Source organism: Camelus dromedarius, chromosome 17, assembly GCF_036321535.1.
Source record: "Camelus dromedarius isolate mCamDro1 chromosome 17, mCamDro1.pat, whole genome shotgun sequence".
NCBI lineage: Eukaryota > Metazoa > Chordata > Mammalia > Artiodactyla > Camelidae > Camelus > Camelus dromedarius.
Window position 1 is genome coordinate 39857888 of NC_087452.1, and position 8106 is coordinate 39865993.

Consider the following 8106-nt stretch of genomic DNA (forward strand, 5'->3'; position numbering starts at 1 on the left):
GTCCTCAGAGCTGTAGGGGGTCAGGCATGTACTTATAAACAAAGCAATCACATTCACACATGTAAGTTACTGATACCAGTAAACAATGTGCAAGCCTGCATACTTCAGTTAAAAATTCCCAGCTACATCTAAACAAGTTTGTATAAATTGATTAACCGCAATTCCTAGCTGCAATAATGCTTAATTATTGTTCTGGAACTTACGGCTGTAGTTTTGGGAGCTAGATCCAAAAATGTCCTCCATCTTGCCAAGACTTTCTGTTGGTGTCTCCAGAAATTCAGGCAGATATTAGAGGGCTCTGGTATCTCAAAGCCTAATGCTTCTGCAAGGGCAAAGAACAAGCCACTTGTAAGATCAGCCCAGATTCTGCTGGCCTGCCTTCCTTCTACCCAGGAACTGCCTCACTTGTTAGGGAAAGTTCACCCAACCACTCAAATTAAATGGATGCAAATCTCACAATCAGGGACTTAGCATCTACATGTAGTCACAAATATCTTATGTGCAGACCTGCCTTCTGGAAACATGATCAATTCATAGAGGAGATGGGGTCCCTCTTCTGGATGTATTTTGAGTTTTATGAAGAGTCCCTCGGGTATCTGGAGTCCCCAAGGGACCTGGGTTATCAAGCACTGGAAGGGAATATTTATCAATCGCTCCCAAGTTAGATCATCTTTGCAGAAGAAACTGGTGTGTTTACTGTGCTCCTAGAGTCACATCTGATTTGGGCCCTGGACTTGGCTCCGGTGGCTGCCTTGGGAGGTTGAATCCAGAGAAAACTTCTGGAGCAGGGCCACGCTGTCACAATCTGCTGATGAATCCACGAGCAGGTTTCCAGGGCCCTTCTCCAGGTCCTGGGGCAAGTCCTCTTCATGTGTCAGTTTTTCCACTATCATGGGGATAACAGCAGCCTACAGGGGAGGGAAAAAAATGACTGGAAACGCCACGCAAGAGTGTTTACCAACACATTACTCATGAGTCCCTGAGCCTGGAGGCTCCTGTCACCCAGGGAGGAGAGCTTTATTTCCCTATCCATGATCAGGAAGACACTCACCCCTCATGGCTTCATCAGCACCTCCCCCCGCTTCCAGACCAAGGCAGACAGAGTTGGTGGGCAACTGCTGGGGAAGCTGGCTGTCTTTGTGAGGGAGGAAGGCTGCTCCGAGCCATGGCTGATGGGCCTGCACAGTGGAATTTTTCTCCCTTTTTATCCAGACTGAAACGCGCTCCTTCCTGGCAGGCAGACAGGCCCACTCTTCCAAGTCCACAGGAAAGTTCTGTTTTGACAAGCACACGCATTCTTTTTCAGAAAGCCACAGAGGCAACCGCCTGGGTAGCAGACAGACCCACTCCCTTCCAGCCCAGGAGGTGAGAACCCTTTCATGAGCCACAGAATGGAGCAGCAGCCGGGCCGGCTGAGGCAGCCCCGGAAAGTACACGACTCCCATTCTGTGGCTTCTAGCTCCAGAACGTCCTTCCTCTCGCACATCCAAACACTGGCAGGGCTCTTTGTCTGGCGCTGGGACCCGAGGGAGCAAGAGGTTGGCAGGAGTCATGAGGCATTTTTCTGTGGGCTTTGGTTTCCTGGCCAGTTGAACCCGATCCAACGATTGTCCCAAGGTTCTGCCAGATAAAACAAGGAGAGAGCTTTTCTAGATGCCTGGTGACTAAGGGGGTGGGGTGGGGAACGGCACAGCAGAATGGGGGGAGGGGCACCCAAGTCCCTGCAGAGGCCATGGCTCAGGAGACCCCTCCCCAAGCAAGGGCCCTGCCTCTGCCCCCTGGATGTGCAGTGGCCTTGAGAGACCCTGACCTTCAGCCAAATGCCTGGCACCCAGGCCAGACCGTTCTGCCCCTGGCACAGGGCCTTGATCTTAGCTCCGTTTGTGACTGAAAGTCAAATTCCCTGGAACACAGGGTTAGCGTTTTCAGCAAACTAATCTCATTTGCGATATGCAATATTCTGAGCAGTCTCGGCCCTACCCAGGAGTTGTCTAGAAGTCTGCTTCCCTGAGCTGATATCAAGGGTGGTGTAAGTGCGTCCAAAGTACGTCCCTGCCTGAAGAACTGCCCGTCCACTGTGCCTGAACTTTCTACCCTTGGAGCCACTACCTGGGAGTCACTAAAGCATCATCTTCAAAAAGTTCTATTTCAAAGGCACATATTCAGTTCATTATTCTGCCCTCGTTAAAACACATAAATACTTGCAGGCAAATTATAAAATATCTGTAGACTTAACTCCCCTGGGGGATGCAGTGGCTAATCCCATCCCTCCTTCCCAGAGAGCAGCTGCATCTCTTTGAGAGGGGAAGCCAAGGACAGATATCTGCTCTGGGACCCCCTTCCCCCATCACCCCGGTTCCATATTCCTCTACTTCTTCAATGGTCCCTGAAGATCCTCCTTCCACATCAGCCTCAACACACCCACACCGCACTATTTTCTAGCGTCTGAACTGAGGAGCTAAACACAGACGCTGTTCAAGATCTAGTATTTAAATCATGGAGACTGTCTGTCTTGGTTACAGTTTGGCAGTTCTATTTTTGCTGCTCTGTTATTTTCGTACCTAAGTGTGATTGCCTAGATCTCTGAAATGTTGAAAATTTAGGAGGAGCTCATTTCTCCTGAAAGATAGGGGTTCTATTATATTTTTTTTTTTTGCAAAAAAAAAAAGTCTTTGAAGTCTTCCTCCAAAGTGCCTGAGTTCCGCCCTGCAGAGGTGGATGGGGGAGAGGGTGAGAGCTCTGGACGGGCCAGACAAGGACACCATTCAGGCTGCTGGTGGCCGAAGGGATTCTGATTACTCCAGGCCCTCCCCACTGCGGTCACTTGAGGTCTCCCTCTGTCGAATGCATCTCTGGCTCTGACAGTTTTGCTCTGACCACAAAGCGTGGCTTTGCCAATGCTAAGTGTTTAATTATTTCACTTTCATTAAGTCTAAGTTGCTCATTGTCTTCTTGTCTCCCAGCTCTTCAAAACCCAACCTGAAGGGTATTTGAGACCCAGGGCTTAAGATCAATGCAGAAGGTCTAGGCTTCTAAGCTACTGCTACCTCTAGATACATGCATAAAAAAGAATAAAACAAACTTATTTTCTAGGAAGCTTAAGGTTTTCCAATGATTTTCACTTTCGTTTTTTTTTAACGAAGGAAGGGTAGGGAAGGCAGAACCGTGGGGTCCACTGGAGGAAAGAGACAGAAGGGAGCGTGGGGCCAGGTTAGGCCAGAACCATTGGTATAGATGGTCTGGCAGGGGCAGCACTGGACATCATCCACACTGGCCGGAGTGCAGCACAAGCCTCGGAGCCTCGGCGCACCATGTGGGCAGCTTCAGCCTGTTTTACCTGCGAGACCAGACCACAGATGACCTCAGGGAGTGACCGAGTTCAAGGTGAAGCTTCTTTGCGTGGCCACAAGTCCCAGAGACAGGAGCACAGACCAAAAGGGCAGACAGAGACAAGGGCTAGGGGCCTAGAAGCTGGCGTGAAAACCAGGCAACAAAGATCCCGGCAACGGACATTCTAGCTGGAAGCTTCCCTCTAACCCTCGTCAGCTGCCGAGAGTGTGGATGGTAAGCTGTTGGGACAAGACGGCTGAGTCAGAGGGAGGAAGAAAACCCCCATTTTCTGGTAGAGAGAGTCTATTCTGGTAGGTAGAGTCTGGGCACAAGGAGGGTTTCAGGTTATGCTTTAGGAACGAATGAACCTTCAAAGCCTAACACGTTTAGCCCTTTGCGGCTCTATAGGCGTGTGTGCCCCTTCTGTGGCCCTCCCACGTCCACTTAGCCCAGACCCATCCTTGAGTCGGATAAAGACAGTGGCTGTAAACGTGACAGGAGTCGACCCGCCAACACACGTCCTGCATCTGGGGTGCCCACGGCGGGCCAGGGGGCTGCTCCTCTGACCAGGGTCCGTCTTGCTCCTTCTCTGCCTTGTTTCCAAACTTCATTCATTTAATCAATAAAGTTATTCAACAATGACCCTATGCTTTGGGCCACACGAGACAGAACTGGTCCCTGTCTTCATAGACCTTACAGTCTGGTGGGGGTTTCAGACACTAAGGAGGCAAGCAAACAAAACTGATGACAAATTCTTACCAATTACGTTCATGGCTTTGAGGACAAAAGCTAGGATGCTACGAGAGAGAACAAGCGGGGTTACCTACTTTGAAGAGCCTACGTGAAGGTGCTGAGTCAAGAGGAGCTGGAGGCATCGCAGAACCGAAGCAAGGGAGGCACAGCGCGAAAGCAGCCCAGGTCATGATTAAGAGAGTGAAACTACTGGCGAAGAATCCAGAAAGGCTTGGGAGGGTTTAAACAGGGCAAGTGATGCAACCCAAGCTGCACCTCAGAAAGCTCACTCTGGCCGCCGTCCAGGAAGACAAGTGAGGGCCGCTGCGTAAATCAGGACAGGCGATGGCGGTGGGAAGGACGCTGAGAGGTCCAGACCCCAGGGACGTTTTGGAAGTTAAACTGACGGTATTTGGTACAAGGCTGGATATGACTCAGGACTCCAGAGCCTTTAGACGACCTTTCGTCACCTTTCTGGCCTGCTCCGGGAGCCCGTAAAAGCTGGCTCACGCGTCGGTGCCCAGCTTCTAAATTAACCCAGGCCACTTTCCACTTGCACATATCTGTCCCTCCTAATTCTCAGCTTTACGGAGCCTGAAGCCTCTCCTTTTCTTTAGTGCCCTGGTTCTCACTGAGTCAGGGATCTTCCTTCCGTATGTTAAGATTTACCCTGACACCTGCTCCAGGGTGATCCAGAATGTGGGTCTCGATATTCACGGCCCTCCACTGTGGGCAAGGTGCGTCCCCACCCAGCCCCATCACCTATGGGCCTACCTGGCTGGATCTGACCCTTATCAACCCCTACCCACCCCCTAATCCTGTACAGCCCTGACATGCCGCCTACCTTTTCCAGAATGTCCATTTTATCGGGACATTATACTCCAGCCATTGACTGGGCCTGCTCCAGTCTGGATGCAACCCTCAGATCCATCCCTGTGCCATTGGTCTCCTGTTTCCAAGTTTCTTCCCACCCTGAAAACTCTTCCTCTATCTTGTGGCCTAGATTAGACCTTCCATTCCTGTTCTCCTTCTAAGACATCACTAATCCAGACTGAAACCAACCTGCCAAGTCCCTCTGGCTTGCTGGCTTCTGTCCTGGGTGGTGACTGAACTAAAGGCAGGGTGGTCACGGTCTGAATGTATTACCCGGCTTAGTGTTGGCCAGACCAAAGTTCTTCCTATGCAATAAGATGCTGGCCTGACACCTTGCCACACCCGCCCCAGTTACAACAATGGGAGCATCACACAATGAACATGCCTAGGTACGTACACAGGCTGACTCTTATATATATACATATATATATGTATACACACATACTTGTGTGTGTTTATTCCCATGTATTCATAGATGACTGCAATGGCACTGATCTGTCTTTATACTACAATTATTTTACTGTAATCATCTGAGGCTGTATTTTTTGACTTTATGAATTCAAACTCAAAGATGTGGAGAGATCCACATCATTGGGTAGAGTCATGAACGGATCACAGGTGATATATCCCTGGATTGGTTCCTCTCCAGTCTTGCTTCCATCTTCCTGTACAGAATTTTTCAGGTAGCCTTTCTTCAAAAAAAATAATAACAGTGTACCCAACTGCCTTAGTTCCCCATTTCCCCAAAGAGAACTCTTTCCTTGGTTCATCTGCATTTTTCTTGTGGTTCATAACTTCTTACTTTTTTATCAGTTATCTGTGGTTACAATAATACTGCATAACACACAACTTCAAAATCTAGAATAATAAGCATTGATTTAGTTCACAGGTCTGTGTGCCAGCGATTTAGGCTGAACTGGCTAAGAAGTTCTGGTCTCCGAACTCACTAACTTATCTGACTATTGGCTCATGTTGGCAGGGATGACTCAGCTCTAGAACCCTGTTCATGTCCCGTCCTCCAGCAGGCTAGACTGGGCATGTTGTCATGGTGGTGACAAAGGGCAAAAGCAGAAATGCAAATGAAAACATGTAAGCGCTCTTTCAAGTATCTGCTTGGGTCACACCTACTAACATCCCATTGGATAAAACAGGTCACGTGGCTGGATGCAGAGAGGGAGGGAGGTCATCAGAGGTCATAGCAAGGTGTATGACTATAGGGAGTGAGGAATTCAGGACATGGATGTGATCGCTCAACCACATCTGCGCTCTTCCTTTTCTTTCTTTTTTTTTTTTTTTTTGCTTCTTGGTAAAGGATGAGAGCTCATCTGATTAGGAATTTGGCTTGATTTAATATTGGAGAATCACTGTCAATTTTTCCTTGATACATTTTAAATTTACATATAAAAAATTCACCTTTTTTTGTTGTATAGTTCTATAATTTTTAACACTTGCACAGACTGGTGTAATCACTACCACAAATAAGATATGGAATAGTTCCACCACCCTTTAAAGTTTCCCTAGGTCACTGCTATTTTGAAAGCTCATGTCTGGATGCTTCGTCCCAAACAAAACTGGTAGTTTTGAATGAAAAAAGTTAAAACTTCGGCAGTGCCTCTGGAGTATTCTGTAGCCCAAACTTGAGATTTAGCTCAGAAAATGCCTGCGTCAAAAGGGTTAGCCATCATATGGAACGCCTTGTGAAAACTAGGTTACAAGAAATTTAAAAATCAAGCCTAAGGGATCTCAGCTTGGAAGAGATCTCTACTCCACCATCTTACAAAAAAAATACTAAATCCCTGAGGGGTTTGAGTGCATCTTCAAAGGGAGAGAGAAAGGGAGAGAACAGGAACCCAAGTCTCTTGCTCAGTCCAGTGTTCTTTCTGTTGCTCAAAGCTTCTTTGGCCACTGGCCACTCATCTCTTTATACTATTTATCTCTGCCTTTTGTCTTCTTACCATCTGGTCCAGTGGGAATGGATTGGCCTCTCAGTGCTCGGTTTTCTTAATTTTTCTCGTAGATGCTGAAGACATTATTTTTTCCTCCAAGGAGGCCTATTTGGTGCCAAGTGATTTGAGGTGCCTCCCCTAGGTTTGCAGAGGGAGCGAGGTTTTTGTGCCTGGAAAATTTAATACACAATTTGATCTTTGCTACTCTACTGAACTCCTACTGAGTTCTCGTTTCCTTATCTCGTAGCTCTCCCAGCTGCCAGGTAATTTGATCTGGATTTGTCTTATCAGTCCGAGGCCAGCAAGCAGGTGATGAATGAGGGGTAGGGAGGCAGCTGTCTCTTCTTTGAAGCCATGGCATTTTTGGAAGGGACTCTGTGTGTGTGTGTGTGTGTGTCTGTGTATGTGTGTGTGTGTGTGTGTGTGTTTGTGTGTGTGTGTAGCAGTTGCTAGAAATGGAGGTAAAACTCAGTCCTACACTTCTTGGTCCCCGGCCTGCAGTGTTCTTTGTCTTTACTCCCTCCAACTCACCTGGAGGTGACTTTCATCTTGAGGAGTCTTGGCATTTGTGAGACTTTGCAGCGGCCTGGTCATTGCGGCTCTCCTCCCAGAGGACAGAATTTCCCTGGCATGACACTGGTCGATCTGAAAACAAGAGCTTCCACTTATAAATCATGTTCATACTCTCAAGCTGGGTGTGGAATGGTGCAGCAGGTGGATTATACAACCTCCCCGAACAGAAGCCCTGCTGGTACCATGATGGTGCTGCCCCCGGGTAACCTGGCTAGGTCGTGAGCTTCAGATGTGAGATTAAAGGATCAAGGAGAAGCTGTTGAGTCATGGCATCTGACCCACTTAAACTTGTTATACTCTCTTCAAGAATCTGATACGTCCTTTGAGAGGCATCGCCTCTGTGTTGTATCTCTCCTGCACGACTGCAGGAAGAATGCCCTCTATTTCTGCTGGAATAAAAAAAAAAAAAGCAGGGAAAATGGACTCTAGACTAATGGATATTGAGACCCAGCTGGACAAAGCGCTGTGAGGATGGAGCCACCAGGCTGACTCTGTAGGGTACCACTGCCGCCATAGCCTAAATAGAAATGCACCCAGCCCCCCCCCCCACACACACACATGACACCTCAGCATCCCTGTGCCTTGAGGGGTACGATGTCATCAAGCCAGTCAACCATCATTTAGGGGAGTCCTTTCAAGGCTTTCCATCCCT

At 48.2% G+C, this 8106-nt stretch overlaps 1 long non-coding RNA gene across 1 annotated transcript; it reads right to left on the minus strand.

Moving 5' to 3' along the window:
• Window positions 1-213: 213 nt before the first annotated feature.
• On the minus strand, window positions 214-1440 carry LOC116158360 (uncharacterized). Its single transcript, XR_010384717.1, has 3 exons — window positions 1052-1440; window positions 508-908; window positions 214-322 (listed from the first exon to the last, which is right to left on the minus strand). It is a non-coding gene; the product is annotated as an uncharacterized LOC116158360 (long non-coding RNA).
• Between the last annotated feature and the right edge of the window lie 6666 nt (window positions 1441-8106).